Here is an 11,803-nt window from a genome sequence, read left to right on the forward strand (position 1 = left end):
TTTTCCACCGATGAAGTAGCGCTCGCTATCCGCTCACTTCGCTCTGGGAAGGCCTCAGGTCCGAATGGTATACCAGTTGAATTGTACAAGCTTTGCCCGGACAAAATGGCGCCACATCTTCGTCGAATGTTCTCGGCATTGGGAGATCTCGGATCTCTTCCCCGGGACCAGAGACTGGCATCCATTGTGGTCATTCATAAAGATGGCAAACCCCGTGAACACTGTTCATCGTATCGGCCGATTTCGCTTTTGAATGTGGAACCCAAGATTCTGGCGAAGCTCTTGGCAAACCGGCTTATTACGGTGATTAGTGACCTGATTCACCCGGATCAATCCGGTTTCATCCCCGATTGCAACACCGCGCTCAATCTTCGCCGCCTTCATGGCGTCTTAGCAAGGGCGGGGTTTCTTGAGGAACCGGCCATCTTGGTTTCACTAGGTGCCTCAATGGCCTTTGATGCGGTGGAGAGGCCATATCTGTGGGCAGCCCTTGCTAAGTTTGGTTTTGGCCCCAAGTTCATCGGATGGATCAGGCTTTTGTATGAGCAACCACTGGCTCAGGTTGTTGTCAAAGGCAGGGCCTCGGAACCCTTTGCTCTCGGACACGGCACGAGACAGGGATGCCCTTTGTCGCCACTCCTTTTCGCGCTTGCAATCGAGCCCATGGCCGCATGGCTCCGCTGGGAACCTTTGCTAAAGGGCATTCGATGGTCCCCTGACTTCGAGGATCGTATCTCGCTATACGCCGACGACATATTGTTGTACCTTACCTCGCCCCGTAAATCACTGGGTGTCCTATTCGACGTCTTGAGTTCCTTTGGGAAGAACTCTGGTTTAGTTATTAATTGGGCCAAGTCTTGTATCTACCCGCTCACAGGAGATTTACCCTCTCTACCCCGCGTTTGCCCGATACCCATTTCTAGAGTCGGCTTTAAGTACTTGGGTATCTACATTTCATTGGACCCCGCAGTCCGCTCTGAACGGAATTTGTTACCTCCGCTTTCTCGGCTCAGGTCGGATGTTGCGGCGTGGTGTGGCTTGCCTCTGTCCCCCTTGGGAAGGGCGGCCCTGTTCAAGATGATGTCTCTCCCCCGATTTTTGTATGCCATCCAAAACACACTTGACTTGGTGCCAGCTAGCTATTTCCGCGAAATTGAGGGCCTACAGAGGAAGCTGGTATGGGGCGGACGACCGCGCATTGCATTGGCAAAATTGACTTTGCCATGGTATGACGGTGGTATTGCGGTGCCAGATATTAAACGCTACTACTGGGCATCCCAACTGAGTGCTGTTAACCACGCCATGTACGGTCCTGTTCCGAATCCTGCATTCGAGATGGATAGGTGGCAGCTGCCCGGGGGCGACTATTATAGAGCGCTCTATTCTAGAGCCGCCAGGAAGAACCTGACGGGCCCCACTGGGGTGGCGGTACGGATATGGGGTAGTGCAACCACAGCTACGGGTTGGACGGACAGGCTGACTAGAGCGACCCCCTTGTATGTGGCGGAGAAACTGGGCGGTCTATGGACATCGAAGGGATATGATAGGTGGGACCTTATTGGTATTAGTAAAGTGGGCGACCTCTGGGCCAAGGACAGTGTTAAGACCTTTGATGAACTCAAGCAGGAGTATAAATTGAGTGATAGAGAATATTTCCGATAGCTCCAGGTCCGACACGCACTCGAATCGGTTTTCCCAGCCGGAACTACGATCCCGGAGTCTTCCCCTCTGGAAGATAGAGTGCTAGACGGGTACGTCCCTGGCAGCACGATCTCTCTTATTTATAAAAAACTTATTAACGACCGCTCAGACCTTCTTGTACAACTTCGGGGTGCCTGGACTAGCGATGGGCTGGAATTGGATGATGAAGACTGGCAGGCTGCGATATCCTCCCCTAAAGAGGTCGTGATTCCGGCACGTCTCAGACTGGTGCAACTGAAGATTCTACACCGTGTCTATGTCACGGGTCCACGTTTGATACATATGGGTAATTCGATGGATGGGCTGTGTAGGCATGGTTGTGGTATGCTAGCTACTTTCCTCCACATTATATGGGAATGTCCAGAAGTAGTGGTTTTCTGGAATCGGGTGCATGCAGTGATGGGTGAAGTGACGGGTGTGGAGTTGTTGCCTGAGGCCAGACGCTGCCTGTTGAATATTTGGGAGCCGAATGACTGCACTGTTGCTCAGACTCAATGGGTCACACTGGGTAACATGATTGCGAAACGAGACATAGCTCAATTGTGGGGATCCCAGAGGGCACCGACTGTCTCAATCTGGAAAGACAACATGGACTGGTCCATGTTTAGAGAAAAAATAGTGTATGTCTCCCGTGGTAGGCCCAAGAAATGGGGAAGGATCTGGGGTCAATGGAATTCGTACCGTGGAGAGATCTGCACTCCCCCCTTCATTGAAGCTCCTGATATTCTACACTTCCCTTGACTGTGCGTTTCAGTTACTTAGCTTCCCACTATATGTGATGTAACATTTTACTCTCGGCCCTCCCCCCTCCCAGGATCTCTCCTCTTTCGTAGTATTGCTCATTAATTATTTGTCTCCCCATGCCGAATGAGACAAAGCCTTCCCTAGGGTCCACGGGGACTGGTGTTAGAATAGTAAATTATACTATTCCAAATCCGCGCCCCCAACGCAAGTCGTGGTAACGACTTGCGTTGTAAGGGATGCGTTGTGACGGTATGCGTTGTGACGGTACGCGTTGTACCGTCATACATCCCTCTCAAGCCAGTGCTCTTATAAGAGGGTGGCAGCATGGCTGCAAAGAGTAACTCTTGTCCTGTTAGGGCTGGGTTTTGGCCTAATCTGCCAGACCCCTCATCGCTATATCTTCGCCTCAAGCAGGGGCTTACTGCCCACCCCGGACCACTCTTCAGACTCACTAGCTCTGGCATTCTTTTTGTGCTCCACACTACCTCTTCCTTGCAGGCTAGTTGGGAATTAAAAAGGAAACTTTGGGAAGCGGCTCTGCCCACCCAACCAGCTCCTCTGCTGCCAGCATGGCAAAGTCTACCTTCGAAATGTTGATTCTTTTACAGAAACAATCTCTCTTAAAAGTTTCGGTAAAGAGCTTATTTGAAAAAGCATGTTGTAGCAAGTTATGGTTCTGTCAACCAGAGTTGTTTTGGACATAGTGTACGTTTGTAATGCGCACCCACAAATGTAATACTCTGATGACAGGTGTTGCTACTTTATGCCAAGTCTGTCATGGACATTTTATCCACCTCAGATGGAGGAAAGATTGAGTCACCACTTGTAGGATTTGACACTCTGACACATTTCCAGTGCATCCATATTTATACATAAACTGTGGGCTATCATAATAGTTATCACGGCATAAAGAAACTTAGAGCTGTGTACTCTTGTCCCTCTTAAATTACATCCCACTCAATGTGTAGAGAGTCTGTTGCCTGTCGTTTGTCACTGCCATTAAGTCAGAGTGAGCCTAAAACTGCAGATATTAAACATAAACATTGTAGCAATCTGCTTGAGGGTCATTTGTTTACAGCAAAGGTTTCCAGGATTAACCCACTAGATTCGGAGTTGTGCACATTTTTAGGATATCCAGAAAGGATAAAATGGCATTCAGTAACCTGAATGTGAATCCCTTATATGGATCCGTGAAATGCTGGCACTAATTGGACCTCGGTAAAACCACGATTGACACTTTTTAGGTCGAGTAATTTATTACTCGAAACTATTGTGATGAAACCAACTCTTAAAACCAAGGGCTTTGGAAGACGGATAACGCACAGTGCATGTGCCCGTGCACGCGCTTTTCTCCAGAGCCTCAGCATCACACTTCAAAGGAATTCCTTCCGCTGCTTATCTCCTCAGGCACTTAGCGTCTACGTGTGTCTCCCAGGCTCCTCACAGTGCCATATGTCCTCAGGGCATCACACTTCTAACGTGAACGACAGTCTGCTCCTTGCAATGTTGGCATGGTTGCCCAGTGCTGCCTGATCTTCTTCAAAGGTAGCTTGTAACCCGAGCTGCCCTCTACCTTTGCATTCTGAACTCTTTCTTGGATTTCACACACAGTCCATAGCGCTTCCTTCTACCTTTCACCTTGCACACACACACACCACCAGCCATCAGTGCACGCTTTCACCAGGCATACACACCACCGGCCGTCAGTGCACGCATTCACCAGGCACACACACACACCACCCGCCATCAGTGCACGCTTTCACCAGGCATACACACCACTGGCCGTCAGTGCACACTCTCACCAGGCACAGACACCATCAGCCAGCAGTGCACACATTCACCAGGCATACACACCACCGGCCAACAGAGGCACACACACACCACCAGCCATCAGTGCATGCTTTCACCAGGCACACACACATCACCAGCCATCAGTGCACGCTTTCACCAGACACACACACACACACACCACCAGACATCAGTGCACGCTTTCACCAGTCATACACACACACCACCAGCCATCAGTGCACCCTTTCACCAGGCACACACACACCACCAGCCATCAGTGCACGCTTTCAGCAGGCACACACACACACACCACCAGCCATCAGTGGACGCTTTCACCAGGCATACACACACACCACCAGCCATCAGTGCACGCTTTCACCAGGCATACACACCACAGGCCGTCAGTACACGCTTTCACCAGGCACACAAGCCACGGGCCGTCAGTGCACACTTTCACCAGGCACACACACACACCACCAGCCATCAGTGCACGCTTTCACCAGGCATACACACCACCGCCCGTCAGTGCACGCTTTCACCTGGCACACACACACACCACCAGCCATCAGTGCACGCTTTCACCAGGCATACACACCACCGCTCGTCAGTGCACGGTTTCACCTGGCACACACACACACCACCAGCCATCAGTGCACGATTTCACCAGGCATACACACCACCGGCCGTCAGTGCACACTCTCACCAGGCACAGACACCATCAGTCATCAATGCACGCATTCACTAGGCATACACAACACCGGCCGTCAGTGTACGCTTTCACCAGGCACACACACACACCACCAGCCATCAGTGCACGCTTCCACCAGGCATACACACCACCGGCCCACAGTGAACACTCTCAACAGGCACAGACACCATCAGCCATCAGTGCACACATTCACCAGGCATACACACCACCGCCGTCGGTGCACGGTTTCACCAGGTACACACACATACCACCAGCCATCAGTGCACGCTTTCACCAGGCACACACACCACCGGCCGTCAGTGCACACTCTCAACAGGCACAGACACCATCAGTCATCAGTGCACACTTTCACTGGGCACAAACACCACCAGCCGTCAGTACACACTTCCACTAGGCACACACACCACCAGACATCAGTGCACACTTTCACCAGGCATACACACACACCACCAGCCATCAGTGCACCCTTTCACCAGGCACACACACACACACACCACCAGCCATCAGTGCATGCTTTCACCAGGCACACACACACACACCACCAGTGCACTCTTTCACCAGGCATACACACCACCGGCCGTCAGTGCACGCTTTCACCAGGCACACACACCACCGGCCATCAGTGCAAGCTTTCACCAGGCACACACACTCACCACCAGCCATCAGTGCATGCTTTCTCCAGGCATACACACCACCGCCCGTCAGTGCACACTTTCACCTGGCACGCACACACACACCACCAGCCATCGGTGCACGATTTCACCAGGCATACACACCACCGGCCATCAGTGCACACTTTTACCAGGCACAGACACCATCAGCCATCAGTGCACACATTCACCAGGCATACACACCACCACCGTCAGTGCACGGTTTCACCAGGCACACACACACACCACCAGCCATCAGTGCACGCTTTCACCAGGCATACACACCACCGGCCATCAGTGCACACTCACCAGGCACAGACACCATCAATCATCAGTGCACGCTTTCACCAGGCACACACCACCAGCCGTCAGTGCATGCTTTCACCAGGCACACACACCGCCAGCCATCAGTGCATGCTTTCACCAGGCATACACACCACCGGCCGTCAGTGCACGCTTTCACCAGGCACACACACACACACACACACCACCAGTCATCAGTGCACGCTTTCACCGGGCACAAACACCACCAGCAGTCAGTGCACGCTTTCACCAGGCACAAACACCAGCAGCCGTCAGTGCACCATTCCTCCAGGCACACACCACCAGATGTCAGTGCACGCTTTAAGCAGGCACACACACCACCAGCCGTCAGTGCGCGCTTTCACCAGGCACACACCACCAGCCATCAGTGCATGCTTCCACCAGGCACACACAGCACCAGCCAGCCAGGCACACACACAGCAACAGCCATCAGTGCATGCTTTCAAAAGGCACACACACACCACCAGCCATCAGTGCACGTTTTCACCAGGCATACACACCACCGGAGGTCAGTGCACACTTTCACCGGGCACAGACACCATCAGTCGTCAAGGCACGCTTACACCAGGCACACACCACCTGCTGTCAGTGCACGCTTTCACCAGGCACACACACACACACCGCCAGCCATCAGTGCACGCTTTCACCAGGCACACACACCACCAGCCGTCAGTGCACGCTTTCACCAGGCACACACACCACCAGCCATCAGTGCACCATTTCTACAGGCACACACGCCACCAGCCATCAGTGCACACATCAATTGTTAACGCATCCACAATTAACCATTGTAGCAATCGCAGTATGGCACACTTTACTTTTAAACATATTCATCTAAAGCACAGCATGCCACCATTCCCTCACACTCAGCACCCTCACACACTCTGCAATGGAACATACACTCCAAATACCACTCAGTGCCACATAATTGCATGCCACATAATTACACTGCACTCAATGCAACATACTCTTCAAATACCACTCAGTGCCACATAATTTCAGTTCACATAATTCCACTGCACTCAATGCAACATACATTCCAAATACCACTCAGTGCCACATAATTACACTGCACTCAATGCAACATACTTGTTGGACCCGGCCTCGTGGCGTGGCCCTCGCTGACCCCCCATTTTTTTGAAAATCTGTTTATTAGCATAGTGGTTCGAGCAACACTACAGAGTTATCAGTAGAGTCCAAAGCAGAGTGAGTCGTGCTCCCGTTGACATAATACCAGCTGAATCATCATACATTTTGTATTTTGTTGTATTACTAAACAAGTAAACGATCCCCTTAAAAAATCTGAAAAATCCCACCCTCCACCCGCAAAAATCCCCCCCGACACTCGTAGCACATGCATTTATAAGTCTGATCGTACTTGGCTGTACCCTTGGGTCCGTTCTTCCCAGTAGTAGCACTCTATATAGTTAGTCATGGACAGCAGTAATTAAAGCACGGGGAATCCCGTGACATTGTCTAGTGTACCACCTGTGGTGCGGCACATGTGCGCCCAGTGTGGCAGGACTCAGTCCAGTGCTATGGCATCGACTCAACAGACTCCCCATCTCCCTCCGTTTTGAACATCCCCAATATAGCTAACCAATCCAGTGAAATCGGTGTTTTTCTGAGGCCCCTGCATTCTTCCCGCTGCAGCGCCACCCCCTCCGCTTTGCCCCACCGTGACACCTCCGCCCTCCACCATTCGGGATCAGGTGGTTTGGGTGACTTCCACCTCATCGTAATTGCCCGTTTAGCCAGCAGTATGGCCATGTCAGTAAAGCGTGTCGCCACACTTCTAGTGCGCGCCGTGGGTCCCAGCCCCAGCAGCGCATACTCCAGAGTGAGCGGGTGTGGTAGGGCACCTGCACTGGTGAGGGATTCGTTGACAGTGGTCCAGTAGTAGCCCAGTTTGGGGCAGTCCCACAACATATGGATTAGTGATGCATCATCTGCGGTGCATCGGGGGCAAGTGTCTACTGCATTAGGGAACATAGCGTGTATGTGGTGAGGTGTTAGATAAGCCCTATGGAGGAGCATGAGCTGGATGAACTTAAATTTGGGGTTTCTAGCTACCTTCTTGGGAAATTGGAGAATACGTTCCCATTCCTTGTCCCTTAGCGGTCTACCCACATCACCCTCCCACCTTACCCTGAGAGGTAGGAGCGGGATTGCTCTCCCCGTTCTGATGCTAGCAGTCAGCCATTTAGTCAGGTGGCTCCCCGTCCCCATAAGATACAGCATCGATGGTAAGGGGTTCGTGGGCGGTTCTACCCCCTCGTGCGCCCACTTCTCAGCCACGTAATGGCGGAGGCCGGCATGTAGGAGGAAGGATCCCCCGGGGACACCATGTGCAGCCCTAAAGTCTCCGAAGGACAGCATTCGCCCTTCAGCAAAGAGGTCCCCTATAGTTGCCACCCCAGTATCGAGCCAAGGTGTGAGTGCATGCGTTGTGAGCGGGCCCATCTCCAACGGGATACCTAGTAGCGGGATTGTAGGGGCATAGGATGTCGCCGGTGTTGTGTACTTCAACGCCTTCCGCCAGTATCGGACAGCAAGCCGGAGAAGCGGTGGAGTATTCCTTGGTAGGTCCGAGTGGGGCAAGAGCAAGGCATGGATCCTCCCTCTGGAGTGGTCTTCCTCCGTCATGTCAATTTCTTGTAGGTTCCGACCAGCTAGCCAGTATGCTAGCCATTGCAACTGACATGCGAAGTTGTAGGCCCTGAAGTCTGGCACTCCCATGCCTCCGGCTCCAGAAGTGAGCTGCAATTTGGCAAGGCCTATGCGCCGCCGTCCCGAGCCCCATATGAGTTCGGTGAGGAGCGTATCCAGCGATTTGAATGTCGATGCAGGGATCAGAAACGGCAAGTTGGTAAAATAGTAAATGAGGCGGGGGAGCATCACCATCTTGGAGATGGCTATTCTGCCGACCACCGATAGGGGCAATGACAACCAAAATTGAACTTGCGATTTAAGCGTTCTAATAGCACGGCCAATGTTGCCATCTAGCATGACATCGGCATCCCTGTAGATCTGTATCCCGAGATAGCGGAAGGTGGTATCTGCCATCTGAAAGGTATGCGGTGCGAAGGGTAGGGGTGCGAGCGGGCCAGGGGCGGCAAACGTGAACCCGTAGGACTTGGATTCGCTTATGGTGAGGCCCGACAAGTGTCTGAAGTCCTCGAATATTTGAGCTATAGGAGCCAGGTCTCCCCTCAGATCACGGAGATGTAGGATAATGTCATCGGCATAGGCGGACACCATGTGGGTAGTCGCGCCCCCTCGAATGCCGCAGCGGGGAGCCGCCGTCCTGAGTTTACAGAGTAGCGGTTCAAGGGCTAGGATGAATAGGAGTGGGGAGAGCGGGCATCCCTGTCTGGTGCCCCTGGCTATGTCCACTGGCCCGGAGATGTATTTGGACGTGCGCACCCGGGCCGTAGGGCGGGTGTAGAGTAGTTTGACCCAGGCGACATATTCTGGTGGAATCCCAAATTTTACGAGCGCAGCAAACATGAAATCCCATCTGAGGGAATCAAAGGCCTGCTTCAGGTCCAACGAGATGCAGCCTTCAGAGCCCAAGTCTGCCGGGTCTCGCAGCATCAGTTGGGCGAGCCTTCTAAGGTTCATGGCCGTGCTCCTTCCCGGCACAAACCCGCATTGGTCGGGGTGTACCAGGTGCGGGATGTACTGCGCCAGGCGCATAGCTAGTACCTTACTTAGAATTTTGGAGTCGGCGTTAAGGAGGGACAAAGGCCTGTAGTTATCTAGGTGCATGCCATCTTTACCCGGTTTTAAAAGAGAGGTTATTAAAGCTTGTAGAGAGGACTGTGGTAGCATGGCCGTCTGTAGTGCTTCCAGGTAGACAGCGTGTAGGCGTGGGGCTAGAAGGTCTATGAACGTAGCGTAGAACTCAGCCGGTAGGCCATCCGTTCCAGGGGCTTTGCTCCTCGGGAGAGCGCGTATGGCCTGCCTAATCTCCGCGATAGTAATAGGTCGCTTCAGGTCCTCGCTTTGCCTAGTGGTGAGTTGGGGTAGGACTAATCCCCTCATAAAGTCTTCTAGCGCAGCCTCGGGGAGACATTGGTGGGGGCCATAGAGTGTAGTGTAATAGTTCCGGAATGCGGTATTTATCCCTTTTTGGGTCGAAGCCAGTACACCGTCCTGATCGAGTATTTCTAAAATCGGATGGTTCATTGGGGAGTCACGTATAATACGGGCTAGCAGGGGGCCTGACCTATCTGCCTGTGTGTGCTGTCTGTTAGTGTACTCCTTGTAATCTAGTAATCTCAAATCTTCCAGCAGCTCAGCGTGTTTAATGTGCGCCTCTTGCAATGGGGTGAAGTGTGTGTTCGTGCCCGCAGCTTCGCTTTCTAGCATTGCCAGTTTACCTTCCACTTCCTTTAAAGCACCCATCACCTCCCTCCTCCTGCCCACCCTGGAGGCCATCACTTCTCCCCTGAAGCAGACCTGGAAGGCGTCCCACTCTATTCGCCTAGAGCTGGTGGTGTTAGTGTTTGTGTTAAAGTAGGTCTCAACAGCGTCCGTCATGGACGACCTGAAGACCGAGTCCTCAAGCAGTTCCGTGGGTAATCTCCAAGTCGGGATAGGGGCCAGCACCCGGCCCCATTGCCAGGAGAGCTCAACAGGATTGTGATCCGAAAGGGTCTTCCCCATATGCTGGGCTTGGACGACTGACCCTAGTAGGGAGCGAGAGCAGAATATGCGGTCTATTCTGGTGTGCAGTTGGTGTGGTGGGGAAAAGAAGGTATATTCCCTATCCAGAGGGTGTATGCTGCGCCATGCATCTGCCAGATCCCAACCCACCGCCCATTGCGCTAGTGCGTCCGCCTGCCTTCTGCTTTCCGTGGCATGTAGTGGGGGGTGGGAACTGTCAAGTGCAATATCTAAAACAGCGTTGAAATCCCCTCCAATCACCCATTGGTGATCTGCCCAATCCGCAAGCACCCTATTGACTTCTACTAGGAAATCTAATTGGCTTGAATTCGGTGAATAAACACAGCCCAAGACAACAGTGTCCCCATCCAACAGGCCCTTCACAAACACATATCTGCCCTCCTTGTCAAGTCTCTGCTCAAGCAGCTTAAAGGGAACAGAGTTGCGGAGCCAGATAGCGGCCCCCCTAGAGAATGCAGAGTAGGACGTGGCAAAGAGTTGACCCTTCCATTTCTTCCTCAGTTTTGTGCTTTCGGCGCAGTTCAGGTGCGTTTCCTGCAGGCAGGCTATCATAATTCCCCGGCGGTTGAGCTGGGCCAGTATCCTGTGTCTCTTGTGGACCGAGCCCATGCCCCGCACATTCCAGGTGCACAAGTTATAAACATTAAGCGGCCCCATGACTGAGCTTGTAGTACGGCCATGGTGGGACCGTGAGTCACCATGCCAAGTATTTCGTGCTGTAGGATAAGATTGTCGTGCAAACAGTTAGCCCCTGAACATCGAGGTCCCCGTGCCAACGGCCTCGGGATCCAAACCAAAGTGCCCAACGTGGGCAGAGTTTAAACAGTTCCAAGTGCATATGATGGGGGAAGTGGGCCACTCGTGCCTGACTTGTACTGGCTTGCGATGGTACGGCAGCCCACTGTAATGCAGCCTGCTAACAACCCCCTATTACATAAGGAGAGACACTGTTCATACATTACCACCCGGGCTTCGTTCATAGTGCGAGCCGCCGACTCTAGAGGTCCTCTGCTGCCTGCGCCGTGATCTTGGGAAACAGTTGTAGGCTGTCCGCCGACCCGGACACTTCAGTGTGTGTATTAGAGTCGCTGGCCTGGCCCCTGGCTGTGTCCGTGTCGTGAGCGGCGAGGGCCTTCTCTGTCAGTTGCACCACCGACGATCGATCTGTCTGTGGGTCCGCTGCAGCCTGTCCCCT

The sequence above is a fragment of the Lissotriton vulgaris genome, chromosome 9 (assembly GCF_964263255.1).
Source record: "Lissotriton vulgaris chromosome 9, aLisVul1.2, whole genome shotgun sequence".
In the NCBI taxonomy this organism is placed as follows: Eukaryota; Metazoa; Chordata; class Amphibia; order Caudata; family Salamandridae; genus Lissotriton; species Lissotriton vulgaris.